Here is a 17,625-nt window from a genome sequence, read left to right on the forward strand (position 1 = left end):
TTTATTAAGTCATCGATTAATAGGATTTGACTGTTATTAAAATAACATATATCCTCTCTTAAGTATGAAATATTGACTAGCAAGTGCAAACAAATATGATTTTAGCAGATCCAAAGAAAAGTAAACAAGCTTCCACGCATTAACATGTATGTTTAATAGCACACCCAAAGTTGAAATAATGGAAGGAATTTTGCAAACACAGATTTACATTCCCCAACGCTCTCTACGAAGCCAAACCTGTCTTCATTTAGAGAAGAGAAGAGAATTACACTGATCTTTGTCTCCTTGAGAGAACACATGGTTATTAAACGATGTTTGTCTCTTTGGGAGAAAATATGGTTAATGAATGTTCCTTGTCTCCTTGATAGAAGATGTGGCTAATGAATATTCCTTGTCTCTTTGAGAAAAGATGTGGCTAATGAATGTTCCTTATCTCCTTGAGAGAAGATATTGTTAATTAATGTTCCTTGTCTCCTTGAGAGAAGATATGGTTAATGAAGGTTCCTTGGCTCCTTGAGAGAAGATATTGTTAATGAAGATTCCTTGTCTCCTTGAAAGAAGATCTGGTTAATGAAGGTTCCTTGTCTCCTTGAGAGAAGATATGGTTAATGAATATTCCTTGTGTTCTTGAGAGATGAAATGGTTAATGAATGTTCCTTGAGGGATGAAATGGTTAATGAATGTTTTTTGTCTCCATTCATCAAGGACGTGGTAATATTGGTTTTTATCTCTTGAGGAGAATAATAAAGAAAGAGATGTGTTTATATCTTTCTTAGAGAAGAATACGACATATCAATGAAAAATTTCTAAAAGGGGCCGAAGGCCGCCTGGAGAGGTTACGTGTTTAAACATTATAAAATAGTGTGTTGTCTGTTAGACAGCTTGCAGATATTAAAATAACATCACACATGGAACGCTTAACGTTGCAACTTGTACTGTCGTGGCGTCACTAAAACGTGCGTATGCCATGAATCACGAGAATAATTATGTACTTTGTAAGCTACAATACACTATGACGTAAAAATTCAAAAGTAAGAAATTAAAGTATTTGTTACTCTTAATTTCTGGGACTCTGCAGAAGTACATCTAGTCTTGAAAGAGAACACACTTTCTGGGACATTGCAGAAGTACCTCTAGTCTTGAAACAGAACACACTTTCTGGGACATTGCAGAAGTACCTCTAGTCTTGAAACAGAACACACTTTCTGGAACTCTGCAGAAGTACCTCTAGTCTTGAAACAGAACACACTTTCTGGGACATTGCAGAGGTACATCTAGCATTTATTTCAGAGAAGAGTGTGGTAACATACTGATTTTGTTTCTCCTTCAGAGAAGAATGCAGTAAAATACAGGTTTATGTTACCCAGAGAGTAACGTGTAACGAATTCATGAATAATCTCTCCTGAAGAAGTGCAATTAGCCCTCGTGTAACTTTGCGCGAAATTCAGAAACAAAACAAAAAACACAATCTCATGAAGAAAAAAGTGTGGTAGCATATTATTATTTATTTTCTATAGAGAAGACTGTGGTAACGTAATGATATTTTTGTGGGTTTTTTTTTCTCTTAGAAAAATGAACGTGGTAACATAATGTTTGTAGCCGTGTCAAAGCGCCCGGCAGGGCCAGGTGGTTAAGGCGCTTGACTCGTAACCTGAGGGTCGCGGGTTCGAATTCTCGTTGCACCAAACATGCTCGTCCGTTCAGTCGTGGGGGCGTTACATTGTGACGGTCAACCACATTATTCGTTGGTACAAAAGTAGCCCAAGAGTTGGCGGTGGGTGCTGATGACTAACTGCGTTCCCTCTAATCATACACTGCTAAATTAGGAACGGCTAGCGCAGATAGCCCTTGTGTAGCTTCGTGCGAAATTCGAAACAAGCCGTTACAAAGCGGCTCATAGAAAGGCTCTAAGTGTTGTAGTCTTTCTAAATTCAAGTATAGACTTTTAGTACGTAACTCCGTCATATCTTTAACGATTTGAGATCTAATTAGTTTTAGACTCAGAAGGTTAAACCCTTCGATTGATGCATTTGACCAGCCCAAGTTCACATAGATTAACACTGCCTAAAATAATTTTAAAAGTTTGTTTTTTTACAGATTCCCACTTTATAATTTGGCGCAAAGCTACACGAGGGCTATCTGCGATAGCCGTTCCTGACTTAGGAGTATAAAAGTAGAATGAAGGCGCCAAGTCATCACTACCCACCGCCAACTCTTGGGCTACTCTTTTACCAACAAATAGCGGGATTGGCCGTCACATTATAATGCCCCTACAGTGTAAAGAATGAGTGTGTTTGATGTGACGAGGATTCAAACCCGCTACCCTCAGATTAAGAGTCGAGCGCCCTAACCACCTGGCTATGTCGGGCCTCCACTAATGCAATAGGCATATTATTATTTTTGAGATAAAATAAGGAAATAAATAATTCACTGCGCTAGCCAAACTTGGTTTGTTTGTTTTTTGTTGTTTTTTACTTTATCTGAAATTGGTACCAAGTAGAATGTGTTAACAATTAATAAATGTCTTTTATTCTTCTTATTTGAATTTTATATCATTAGGCATAATTTATGGTTAGGTAAACATAAAAATACGTTCACTGCTGTTCCAAGTTAAGAAATAAATTTTCAACCGAATCTATAATATATCGATTATATATAAACACAATCTACTACGTCTGGAATGTAGTTGAATACGTTTAATGAATATATACAATTGGTAGTAACTAATCACATATCAAAGTATTTACAAACAATATCACAAGGTTTTAACATTGCATATTCGATAACTTATTTTTTTTATACACGTTTGTCCGGCATGTCTAGGTGGTTAAGGTGCTCGCCTCGTAATCTGAGGGTCGCGGGTTCGAATCCCCGTCAAATCAAACCTGCTCGCCCTTTCAGCCGTGGGATAGTTATAATGTTACGGTCAATCCCGCTGTTCGTTGGTAAAAGAGTAGCCCAAGAGTTGGCGGTGGGTAGCGATGACTAACTACCTTCCCTCTAGTCTTACACTGCTAAATTAGGGACGGCTAGCGCAGACAGCCCTTGTGTATCTTTGCGCGAAATTAAAACAAATTAATACACCTTTAATAATTACAAGGCATAAAGCATACGATCTGAAACATCCACAAAGTTCATTTTGCGATTGAAAAAAACCTAAAATATTCAAAGGAAGTTTAACTTATTCATAATTTAGAGTTGAAGGAATAAAGCCACTCGTATTCTAAATTTTAATAATTTAACATGTTATCGGTTAATATAGTCTGCTGCTTTCTTTATATCTGTCGATAACGAATGGTTTGAATTTCGCGCAAAGCTAAGCGAGAGATATCTACTCTAGCCATTGCTAATTGAGCAGTGAAAGACTAGAGGGAAGGCAGCTGGTAATCACCACTCGCCGACAACTCTTTGGCTACTTTTTCAACATTATAATGCCACCACTGCTGATAGGGCTGGTACGTTTGGTTCGACATGGATTTGAACCCGCGACCCTTGATTACTTTAATCACCTGGCTACAAGGAATTAGGGTATAAAACCAAGCTTAATTTCAAGATACAATCAAATTTACTGAAAAGTTTGATACAACGTAATGCTACGAAACGTCTTCTGCTATTAGTGTTAAGTATTGAACCTTTTCTAATATTTCTAAGACATAACGAAATGGTTGAGTTATTACCGAGATATAACAAAATGTTCCTACCATTGTTAACATATAAGAAAACGCTCTTTCTATTGTTGAGGCATAACGAAAACCTTCTATCGTTATGATAACATAATGAAACAAAACAAAACATTCTGGTATAGCATTGTCTACATTTATTAAATAATAAATAACGTATATTAGCCTTAAGAAACATAATTTCTCGAGTTTCGAAATAGGCTAAAACTAGGCTTAAGCCAAGCCTTTTTCAACTTCATATACTGCCAAATCTATAGTAATTTATGCTTTTCACGTTAGAAAATGAAACAGGTTTACAGCTGGGTATGTAAAAGCTGAGGTGGACCCATACTGTTTCCAAGGTATTGTTGTAGGCACACTGACGCTAAATAAGTTAATGAAAAAAAAAATTCAAACTGTGACATCAAACTAGATCTGACCTTTCTGTTGAAACAATACAGGTTTTCAAAGCAAAGGAAACCAAATTACCATGTTCTGGCGATACCCCTATGAAGACTATATCTTCAAACAACGTCATTCAAAATATGATTAATGAGACATAAGTTTTTTTATTATTTTCTTTGGTACTGTAAATATTTTTACTGAATTCAACAGACAGAAACACCCGAGTGAGCGTACACGTTGGATTTTCCCCAATTTTCATAAGTTCTATGATAATTAAAAATTAATGTTAAATTAGCTTTAGAAAGCAGTAAAAGAAAAGAGAGAGACATAAAACTGTAGTTAATCAACAACGTTTGAAATTAACGCACTGCTTCTGGTTAGTTCTTTCAAAAATAATGAAAACGAATATAGGCCTAACATAATGTTCTCACAACAAAAAGACGTTTTGTTCTCCAAGACATTATTGGCACAACGGCCCTTAAAAAATAAATATTTATATTCATAACTTTGGTTTTAGAAAAATCATCGATTTTTCTCTTAAATTCTGGTAAATTACAGGAATCCGCTTACTGCCGACAGCAATTTATTCCATAAGTCAAATACCCACTTAGAAAGACCGCATTGTCTTAACTGGAGCCTGCACTACTTTCTTCGAAATCTTAAATTTGTGTCCCTTCGTCGTATAATTTTAACCTATATCGATCTCTAACAAATAAATCATACCATCCTTGGAATCATCCGAGAAGCCCTCCTCTCAATCATTTCCAGTAACTCAATATCCTTCCTTAGATAAAGAGACGAAAATTTTACTCATTATTCCAAGTGAGACCTAACTCTTGGTTTGTACAGAAAGCGAGATAATTGGAATTACTACTTTTGACTTGTAGTCAGTATCTATGGAAACTCATTCTGAAATCATTCGATGACTTCTCTGTTGATATTTCAATCACACTATTGATATGATTCTTATCTTTATGACACCTGTGTACAAATTTATGATAACCAAAATATATTACCCTGCTCCCTCTATAATTAAAACTTATTTGATAAATATTTGTCCTGCCTACCAATAATTACAGTTTTACTTGTAACGCCTCATCATCATCAATGCGGTTAGGGACCCAGCATGGTCAGCTGGTTAGGACTCGTGGACTTGAAACCTCGTCATATCAAACATACTTGCCCTTTCAGCGGTGGGGGCGTTATATTGTTGCGGTCGATCCCACTATTCGTTGGTAAAAGAGTAGCCCACGATTTGGCGGTGGGTGGTGATGACTAGCTGCCTTCCCTCTAGTCTTTCACTGCTAATTTAGGGATGGCTAGCGTAGATAGTCCTCGTGAAGCATTATGTGAAATTCAAAACAAACAAATAATGCAGTTAGAAATGTACGATAGATTAATGCTATCAGCAGACGTCAATAATTAAGCTCTATTAATATCATTAATCGAAATAAGAAAATATTTTTTGAAAAAAAAACCTATTAAACAACCTATCGGAATAAAGGTCTGATTTGAGTGTGTTGTTAGACGAAGCAAGTTAAAACATACAGAAATCAGACGAAAACACTTTTGTTTGAGAAACTATTTAATTTTACAACCAATATATTTTTCACTCGCTTATTCACTATAAGCAACACTTTTATGTTTTAACATGTGTGTAATTCTAAATGTTATTTAAGTACATTCTTCGAAAACAACATCTAACATGTTACGACATTCCTTAAAAGTTTGATTTGTTAATTTAAAGGTTCACAAGATAAAGTAACAAGAATTACTAAAAATATACAGTTGTTTGCACAAAGCCACACGATGGGCTGGCTGTACCGTACCTCCACACCATGGGTATCGAACCCAGGATTCTAGCGTAGTAAGTCTGAGACATACCGCTGTTCCACTGAGAGGGCTCGTATAGCTCACATATATTTTTCCAATGCATTCTACGGTGTTACAGCGGTAAATCTATAGACTTAGAACGCTAGAATCCTGGGTTCGATTCCTAGCGATGGACATGGATTTACTCGCAAATAATAAACTGTCTTTGCTTGGTTGATTGGAGTAGAAGTTAATGTTGACTTAGTTGCGTACGGAATAAGGCTGTAGAAGTTAATTAGTTGTAAATTGCTTTTTAAAAGTTTAATTTATGTACATGTTCCTTATTTTGTTAACGGAAGCAATTCCTAATGGTCAGAAAAACTGCTATCTGAAACCGAAAAAAACTATCCCAGATGTAATGGTGTCGCTGACCTTTAAAGTTGCCGTGAAGTTCGTATGACATGTTATTGCTAACGCGTAACAAGAGACCACTGAAATTTTTACAATCTAGGTATTCACAGAGCAATATGTGAATTTGTTTGAAACGCCGATTTACTAGAAGTGCAATGATTAATGTTGTTGTTAGGCTTACATTGGCTTGACTTCAGTCTGTGAATGTGTCATGCATGATTGAAAGTTAGACCACTTTCACGCTCGACAGGTGAGGGTTTCGCATATATATACATAAATATTTTTTTACTGTGAGATACTGAATAGTTATTATTTCCTTTCTTTGTCTTATTACGTATAGAGGAATGGTGAATGCGCGTGTAGAAGTGAACAAAAGAACTGCTAACACGTGATCTCTACCTTGCCTATTGCCTTTTGGTTTGTGCGGTGATTCATCAGGGGAAATTAACTTCGACCACGAAGATCTCTGTAAGTTATATATACTGGTATCGGCAACAAAAGTAAAAACAACATCTGTGTATATCTGTACCGTTTTCCGTCTCTGGACAGCACTTACATTAACCAATCAATAAGATTAATCATTAAACTCAGAGTAAACGTTCGCCATGTCTTAATTTGATAGAACTATTTTCTTCGGGCGTCACGACACATTCATAACTCAGCTGTTTAACTCAAACCTTTAATTACCCTCTTACCCATTTCCAAGAGCGACTTGTTATCTTGGTTGTATAGACTCGTTAAACACCTGTGCAGAACTGTAGTTGTCAGCCAATTATGATTGAAAGAGATCTTCCAAAATAAACCAACCAAATAAGAAAACCCAGTGGAATATTTTAAGCTATTCAGAAATAAATTGCTATTGTTTTGAATTAAGCACAAAGCAATATCTGTGCTCTGCCCACCCCAGGTATCGAAGCCCTGTTTTCAGCGTTGGAAGTCCGCAGACATACCGCTGAGCCACTACAATACTGTCTTACAACGATGAAAATTGTATCAATGTTCTTCACCGGTTAAATCAAACCATTTCAATTTTTCATTACGTTTAGAATATTAAAAGTTTAATCTTAATACATTTCTTCACTTGTTCTCAAGTGAGCGAGAAGTATTATTATTTAGTTCTATGAAAAACGGATGTTCTCTGTTGCATCAGTAAACTTGAGTGAATGGATAATCAGAAAACGTGATACAGTTCATGTGTTTTTTACGGAAAAGGCACTTCAAGAAACCATTTAAAAATTAAATATGTTTCCTCACCATTAATTTTGCGCGATATTCACTGATAGCTTCAATAGATAAGAAAGTCATCAAACTATTCATTAAAGTAATTTACTGTGTAAGCTCGATGAAAGAAAAGACAGTTTCACGTTATTACTTTCACGGCCAGAGATTAATTTTTTTAACGTCAAAGAGATTGGTTTTTTTTTCAGCATTTCGCGCAAAATTACTGGAGAACATCTTGGGTGGTTACTCTTCTATCAACGAACAGTAGAATTAGACATCACATTATAACATCTTCACGGCTATAAAAAAAAGCGAAAATGTTTGGTGGGTCGATTTTATCAAAACACTTAATTAAAATGTCATGAATATCTAGGCATAATTTTTAAAACTTCATTTAATTAAAAAATATAAAAAACATAACTGGTTACATTATATTGTCCGAAATGAAGATGGACTTTTGGACAACGTATATTTGGCGCAAGAAAGTAGAACAAAAGTTAAGATTATTCTGATCAAGACCTGGGGTTAGAGTACAGTAGAGACAGCCCACTGTATACCCTTATATTTAACTGTTTAAGCCATACAAATAAATAAAGAGTTGACATGAGCGCAAGTATCTTATGATATTTAGTTATGTGAATGGCTTGAGAAACAGATTTAAATGCGTTAACTTTCCTATTACCTCAAAAGATTGGCAATAAAAACAGTATCAAAGGCTCAGTTCCCTCAACAATGGCTTTTCCAGTAGGTCAACAGTAAGTTTACAGTCTTATAACACAAAAATATAATGTCCGAGTCTCCACAGTGGACAAATTGCTAACAACCCATTGCGTAGTCTTGTACTAAAAAAACAACAGTAGTATTTTACGCTGATACCAACAGTATAATCACAGCTAAATTTGATAGGCCAGTTCATACATAAACAATAATCATTCTAATCTGTGGGCGTGTAGTCAACGTGGGTTAGATAATCAACACTGAGCAAGAGAGCTAACACAGCTGAAGGTTAATAACGATGGTAGATTTTTATCAGTGACAATGGAGACAATGCAATACGCAGCAACTTGCTGCCAACACAACTGGCAAGCCGCGTGGCTGAGTTCCACTGCTAATTGGCGATTGCTTATTCTGAATGAGATTCCTTTTTCTTTTCTTTAATGTTTAGAACGTCTCAGTGACTGATTAAAACGACCAAAAGTAGAAATGTGAACTGCTTATCAGTAAGTCACAGACTTAAGACTCTAAAATTGGGTTTCGATAGTGGCGATGGGCAGAGTCAAAGCCCTTTATGTAGATTTGAGCTCAACAACAGCTAAAATCGATCTAATCACTCAAACCTTTGAGACAGAATAACTTATGCCAAACGGTGCTGAAACCTATGAAATTTTGTGTACAAAGAAACTGCTGTTATGTGGATCGTGTAACTGAAATTGTTTTATAGAAAGTTTAAAATTCTGAAAGTTCTTTCATCATTAAAATATTTTACCAATACGTAAAATATACGTTTTGCTGCCAAATGTATTACTTTAGAACAATAATATGACTTCAGGAAACACGTATAATTACACTATAGTCTTATAAGTATACCTAAGTGTAAAAATTGAACGAAAATACAATCGAACATATTTTTTTTTACACTAACATAGCAAAAAGGAAAGGCTTTGCTTTTATATTTTTATATTAAGTATACCATTAACAATCGCTGGTTCACTGGTAGATGCGTAACGCTTATTTACACGTCACAATCACTCCTGTCTTCAACACACAAAAGTAACAGCAGCTTCTGTGACATTATCAAGGGAGGAACAAGAACGGTCATGTTTTAGTTTTAATAAGATCTTAAATTATTACAACAGCAAGAGAGGCGATCTTCAATAATCATCATTCCCTTTAATATAGTGGGCAAATAATTTTTACAGAAAAGCACGTTTAAATCAAAACAAATACACATAGACAAGTTCCCCAATATTTATTCGGGTGGCCAGGTTGGTTAAGGCACTCGACTCGTAATCCGAGGGTCGCGAGTTCGAATACCCGTCACACCAAACATGCTCGCCCTTTCAGCCGTGGGAACGTTATCACGTGACGGTCAATCCCACTAGTCGTTGGTAAAAGAGTAGCCCAAGAGTTGGCGGTGGGTGGTGATGACTAGCTGCCTCCTCTCTAGTCTTGCACTGCTAAATTACGGACGGCTAGCGCAGATAGCCCTCGAGTAGCTTTGCGCGAAATTCAAAAACAAACAAACAATTTATTCGGGTCTCTGACTAGTAATTCAAACATTAGTGACATTGAGGGATCATTCATTTTTATGGAGGCTTTTTTCTTTCTATAGAAATACATAGAAACTACTATTTTCAAATTAATGTATTCGTGTTTGCTCCATATAGAAGACTCAGAGTGAAAAAAAACAAGTACATTAAACTTGGGCCAAAAAAAAGTGTGTGGGGGTGAATAATTACTAAAAACTGAAACCGTATATGTACATATAGTTGACAACATCCCGGATGTGTACTTCATAATTTAGTGAAATTACGTGTCTCCACTGACAGGTGTTCTCGAAATGCTCTGCTTATTATAACTTTGTGGGAGTTCTTTATTATTATTTTTTTTCTCCACGTACTTGGATTTAAAATGGCAAAGCTTGACTTTCATTGTTTTTCCTGGGAGTGGCAGACACTGTGATTGTTAGCTAATTAACAAAAGAAATAACAACCTCAAGACACGAGAACATTTCATATGATACTTGTCTCCTTCCCCTCTGTCTCCCTTCTTTGTGTTTCTTCTCCTTAAGCTCGAAGCTTAATGAGAATATTAACAATTTAGGAGACTTGTGGCTCAGTTACGTGTTAAAGGTGTTTAGCTTTCGTTGGAAAAGCTGTACCTACACCAGAAGTTTTGATTGGAATGTCCGATAAGAAAAAACTGCGAGCCTGCGACATTGTCACACACACCTTTCTTGGGTTACGCTTTGCCGAAACACTGGAGGAATAAACGGAGAATAAAAACTCTTACAAGCATCTTTCTTAGCTTTGGAATGAGATAAGACAATGAGAGATTTTGTGTTGACAGTATAGTTGTCTCAACCTTTCCACAAAAGTCTCTTTTTGTTCTAGTTGTAGATTTAGTTTGTTTTCAATTTCGCGTAAAGCTACACGAAGGCTATCTGCGCTTGCCGTCTCTAATTTAGCAGTGTAAGAATAGAGAGAAGGCAGCTGGTCATCACCACCCACCGCCAACTCTTGGGCTACTCTTTTACCAATGAATAGTGGGATTGATCGTCACGTTATAACGCCACCACGGCTGTAAGGGCGAGCATGTTTGGTGTGACGGGTATTCGAACTCGCGACCCTCGGAATACGAGTCGAACACCTTAACCCACCTGGCCATGTTATGAATACGTACCGATAAGTACGTAACTCCAGCGTAATGTAAGCTATTTTACACATCAATCTGACAAACTAATTCGACTCTCACTGTCTTTTATTATAGTTGTTTCTGTGAACGAGTTGTCTGTTTTGCTATTTTTATACGTTTCATTGCGTGTAAAAAAAAAAAAAAAGTTATTTTTTTCCGAGTAACTTTTCTTCCCGTATAATATTTTTACAAATTTTGAATGGAACTTTTGTTTGGTTGTTAGTAATTAAGCACAAAACTGGACAATAAGTTACCTGTGCTGTGCCCACCACGAGTATCGAAACCCGGTTTCTAGTTTTGTAAGTCCACAGACATGCCACTGAACGAAACTGGTTTAAAGAAATTAAGTTCACTTGATTACAGATAATTAACCTTATTTATTTAATACATTCTTTAAGTCTATCAGCTACGTATATCTATGTATAACTCATTTTAGTGGGTGGAGATGGCTCCATAAACTCTTGTCAAAGTGTAAACGTTTTTTTATCACTCTGACACTTATCGACTGTGTTGCATGTATCTTCTATTAGTTACATAACTTGAGAAAGCAGTATGAACACCCTGCATATACAACTGAATTGAACTGCAAAATATTTTAAGCGTAAACTGTATGGAAACGAATTATTACCCAGCAAGATGGTCTAAAAACCTATTTGTAATTGTCCTAATGGTTAGCGTGCCGGTCTTCGGATCAAAAGGTCTAAAGTTTCAGCTTTCAACATGTCATATGAATACCTTCAGCACTTTTAACTTTGATAGTATAGTAATAATGATAGTCAATCCAGTGAATTTTAGTAGCCATAGTGGTTGCTATTGGCACGTTTTCCTTCTTTTGGTTAGCAAATATAAATGAGTAATAGCTGTGCCCGTACCTAAAGGTTTCTTGCGTTAATGAATGTATTTTATATGGACCCCGATATTTACTGTGGAGGTTTAAAGTACTATGTTATCATAAACACACAGACTAAAGCGCTAGTTTAATTATATAGAACAGATTTAGGCCTTTAAATAATATTTTTTAAAGTTTGGACAAGAGAATTTTACCCATCAGCTTGTAATAATTAACACTGCAAATATCTTCAATGGTACCTTAGAGTTTCAAGGCGTTATTATAAGGTAAAACTGCAGTGATTATTCTTAATATAATGCAGCTTGACCTGACTAGACTCGTGCTAAATTGGTGTTCATGCACAGTTTATTACATATCTTTTGTTTATATTCATCTTTAGAGATCGCGTGGCACATGACATACCTTTCAGTTTTGAAAGAAAATTCTGAAGAAATGATTGCTTTGTCCAAGAGAAGAATACGTGCTAGTACCTAACTACGATTGCTTTAGCCACGTGCAAGTCTAGTTACGCCAATTTCGTTATATTTATACATACGTTTATAGAATCTCATAATATACTAACCAATCAAATCTACAAATTGAAAGCAGAATAGAGCATTCACGAGAAACTGAAATTAGACGTCACTTAACGAGTCCAGTTTAGCTCGTAATTTAGTTTAATATTTTTCATACTTGAGGTCTGTTTAATCGTATAATATTCATCATAAGATTTCCCAAAATTGTTCTACTCAGGTGATTCATTGGGCTGATTCGGTAAAAACGTTTCTCCTGTCAATTAATAGACATTGTCCATCGTATTGAGTACTTAGTTATTACAGGTTTGCGTAATGATGCTATTATTTCTCAATTTGTGATTAAAAAAAAAACTTAGACTTTTTTAATCAGAGTCCCATAAAATGCCCGAATTTCAAAGCTAGAGGCTAGTATTATAAACAGATTTAAGATTCATAGCCTTAAACTCAATCCATTAGATCAGCGAGCTATGGATATCAATATCATTGTTATAGTGTTAATATTAAACAGTTCCCCCTTTCTGGAGATTTGATATGAAAGGTTCAATATTGGTAACGCATTTAAAATACACGCCAATTGTACTGGCAGTCTGGCCTATCGCTCGGCATTCAAAAACTGTCAGCATGTTATGTAGCTCTAACGGAAATAAATGTAAGACACGAAACACGGTTCATTATCCCAAAATATAGAGTCCAGAGGAATCAATGCTGTTAGATTTGTTTCTTTGATGTCTCATACAGTACAACCACTATTCATTACACTTATTGTCTCTGATAGCTAGTTTGTTATACACTTTTCAGAAGCGGCACAATATTTTACTTAAATGTGTTGTACTCATGTAACAACTGCCATTACTATAAAGTTACAAGATAAACGAATCAATAATAAATTCGACATCGTAAAGAAAATAATAATATGAAACATGCGAACTTCAAAAGAATTTTAAACACTTAATGCGATACGTTAAACTTAATCTAAAAAGTCATATATTAAACTTAATTTCATAATTATTATATAGTATTTGAGTTGCTCAAGACTTAATCTTAACCCGTTATCGATTTAGGTTTTTATGGTCACAACCGATAAGAAATGCATTAGTGTGAGCACTGAATGTATTTTGTCGCAACTAAGCCTCTGACATTCTTAATGGGGTCTACTCGATTATTATCGTACAACTTTACTAACTTAAGGAGGGATCTTGTTAAAAAATAAGTAAACAATGTTTGTTTGTGAATTTCTAGCGAAGCTCTACGAGGGCTATCTACACTTCTCGCCTCCAACTTGGCAGTGGTAGACTAGAAGGATTGTTTGTTTTGAATTTCGCGCAAAGCTACTCGAGGGCTATCTGCGCTAGCCGTCCCTAATTTAGCAGTGTAAGACTAGAGGGAAGGCAGCTAGTGATCACCACCCACCGCCAACTCTTAGGCTACTCTTTTACCAACGAATAGTGGGATTGATCGTAACATTTTAAAGCCTTTACGGCGGCTGAAAGGGCGAGTATATCTGGTGCGACGGGGATTCGAACCCGCGAACCTCAGATTACGAGTTGAGTGCCTTAACACACTTGGCCATGCGGAGTCCAGACTAGAAGGAAGATGGCTAGTCAATACCATTCCCAGCCAGCTCTGAATAGTGGGATTAACCATCACATTCTAATGTCCTCACGACTGAAAGTACGAACCCTAAGATTTCGATTTGAGTGCTCTAACTACCAGACCATGCCAGGCCATGAAAAAGAAAGAACGAAACATTGAAAAAAAAACATGCTTGCCCTTTCAGCCGTGGGAGCGTTATAATGTTACGGTCAATCCCATTATCCGTTGATAAAAGAGTAGTTCAGAGTTGGCGGTGGGTGGTGATGACCAGCTGCCTTCACTTTAGTCTTACACTGCTAAAATAGGGATGGCTAGCGCAGATAGCCCTCGTGTAGCTTTGCGCAAAATTCAAAAACCAAACCAAGACTGAATGTATTAAAACCAACCTCACATTGTAATAGATTGTTTGTAAGTTGTGTGCCAGGATTTAGATATATAATTATATTTTATATTTTTACTATTTATTTTTACTTAAGCTTGTTTCACTTATATCTTAGCTGTCATTAGAAGCTTTCGAACTGCAATCGTATTATTTTACTATAATTTTTCATAACATCAGTTAATCCAACAAATTACCTTTGTCCAAATTTATCACTATAGAATTACTCCCTTTTTTATAAAATCAACAAATAACTTATCATATATTAAAGCCCAAACTGAATTGCATTATGTAACAGAAACTTTGTTCCTGGACAGTATGTGTTATTTCTTAATTACTTATGTTGTAAAAGTACAGAAAATGGCCATTATTATTATTCCCTTCAAACTTTGCTTTTGTGACCTGGATAATGACATTTAGAAATTAAACTATTTTCTACGTAAAAACGGGTAAATTTGCACATTTTCATTTACATAAGGTCTGAATAAAACAACATATGAATCAAGATTTACATGTATTTATTCTAAAGTTATACAAAAATGAACAACGTTTAGAAGTGAGTAGTTTTTCGAAATTTGTTACTGTAATATAAATCACTTTCACGTATCAGCCCCGAAATATAGTCTCCCATCATGTTTTAATTATACGCTCCTAAGTAGTAAAGCAAAGTTTGAAGAGAAAAATAGGTCTTTTCCATTTACTTTAGGCATAAGCAATTGGGAAACAACACTTTCTGCCCAGGAACAAGAAAAAGTGAAAAAAAATTACATAGTGTTAGTTAGCCTACTTTAAACACACAAAAAAAAAAATCATTTTATGCTTGGTACGCTGGGAAATTAGATTTAAAAAAATATATATATTTATTTACTTTAGACACACAACATGTTACTTCGACTGTCAATTTGAGTGATGTGTAAAATATGATGCATCGATTGAAGCTCACCTTCAAGGGAGCGTGGATACGATTTGGATTTACTTAGGATTTCTTTGTCACTGAAATAAGAGCTTTACTTGCTTATTACATATGTCTCGTGATTCATTAAAATAAGCCTACCTGGTAAAATTTAATCTGCGTGTGTGTGTGTGCAGTCTAACAATAAAAGTGATTGGTTGCCTTTATATCCAGGAAGCTGTATCAATAGGCTGATTTACTCAACGTAACTAAGAGATGATGAAATGCTTGTCTTAAGCTAAAGAAAAATGATATATAAGTGTATATCATAAATCTATATAACAGTAATATCTATGTTTCCATTCTCTCCGCCTTCATAAATTTGGCGTCGTGAGACCTGCTAGCGAGGTTAAACGACTGGGGTTCGGACTACTGGTTTTACACTCCCACTGAACGCCAGACTAGGGGTGGGTCCGATCATGACTGGACACAGACTTGAAGTTAAACTGTTGTAATTTCTATCTCTGGCACATGGCAGCAACCACATAAAACTTAATTATATAAAGCACGATGTTGATAAATCGTATCATTTTACCATAATTTTGTCATAATATTACGCACCGAAAATAAACATCAAATCGTTAGCAAGTTATCTGAGAGATTGGTTCTGATACTGCTAATCACATGTTTAACATTTTTCTACACTGATTACAGGTTTAGAGTTCTTTTGTTGTTTTTGTTTGAACTGCAGAATAACACTAGTAGGTCACATGTATAAAACACAAATATCAGTTTGTGTATATTCTTGTTATACTAACTTGTGTAGATAATTAGGTTTGGTTTGAATTTCGCGCAAAGCTACACCAGGGCTGTCTGCGCTAGCCGTCCATAATTTTGCAGCGTAAGACTAGAGGGAAGAAGGCAGCTAGTCATCACCACCCACCGCCAACGAATAGTGGGATTGACCGTTACACTATAAAGCCCCCACGGCTGAAAGGCCGAATATGTTTGGTGTGACGAGGATTTGAACCCGCGACCCTCGGATTACCACTTGAGTGCCTTAACCACCTGGCCAGATAAATAGGAACAATGGATAGGCCTTATCTATATAATAATGTTTATGAAAAATCAGATAAACATTTTTGAATTAAAACGTGTATTTTTGTATATGTTTTCATACCTCAGATAATTACATTTTTATGTTAACAATGGTACTGCACAAAATGTTAGTCAATCCATTTGAAGCATAACAAGAGTATTATTATTTACAAGTAGCTTTAAGTGTATGTTTTATAGCACATCGAACTATTTGCTGTGTTCTCCAACGGAAAGAATCAAACCTCTGATTTTAGCGTTGCAAATCTATATACTTACCGCTGTCCTACCAGGACTCAAAACAATGACACCTGTGCTTGCCAGATTATCCTATGTTTCTGCTGTTTAACGTATAACATTCCATATTTATTTTGCTGTATATTTGTGTAAGATACAGTACGTGTATTTCGTTGTAGTGTATTAGTGATTGCCCCCCCTTCCCACATAAAAATAAAGGGGGCTCAAGTGTTAAGTCTGAGGACCTATAATGCTAAAATGTTTCGATACTTATAGTGGATGTGCCACAGAAAATCCATTTGGGAGCTTTATGATTAATGATGTAATAATAAACAAATCACAAACGAAAAGAAACATGCAAGATTTATCAAAAAGAAAATACTTAAATGTGTCCAGTATAACTGAGATCTGTGTAAAAATTAAAGTGATATTACGTTTTATTTACGTTAAGTTTACATATTAAGTACATGTATGTATAATGAAATTTATATATTAAATATACATAAAATAAAATTAAATTACATGTAATACGAACAAGAAACCCACGTGGTTAAACTCTAGGCCTACTTACGTAATTCTTGAATCAGTTTAAACTTACAAATATCCAAACAGTCTATTATCTTAACCGGTGAAGATGTGGCGTAAGAAATTTTTATAAAACAATTTCAGAAAATACAACACAATTAGTATTTTGTATTTGTATTAAGGGAGGTAGGGGGTTTCGTTATAGTTCGCTCTATACGTTTAAGTGCTAATGCAAAAGTCACCTCAAAATTCATTTATTATTTTTCAACCAGCTTTAGTGCCGTTTCACGTAACATAACACCAAAAAATAACTAAAACAAAATCCATACGCGAATTAAATTGGTGTTTTTCAGCCCACATATCAGAATATAATAATATTTATAATTCTTGCCATGCTGTGAGTAGGGTTGGACTTAGTGGTTAATGTGCCAAGATGTGGTTGGGAAAAATCCAAGTTTCAAAGCTTTCAGCCATTGAGGTTTATAATGTGGCAGTCAATACCACTATTAGGCTAAGAGTAGATGTGTAGGCAGTGTACGCTGCCGGACGGTTGCCTTCCTTCTAGTCAGCAGTTCTAAATTAAAGATGGCTACGTCCGAACTTTGGGTCTCTAACCT

The sequence above is a fragment of the Tachypleus tridentatus genome, chromosome 4, assembly GCF_004210375.1.
Source record: "Tachypleus tridentatus isolate NWPU-2018 chromosome 4, ASM421037v1, whole genome shotgun sequence".
In the NCBI taxonomy this organism is placed as follows: Eukaryota; Metazoa; Arthropoda; class Merostomata; order Xiphosura; family Limulidae; genus Tachypleus; species Tachypleus tridentatus.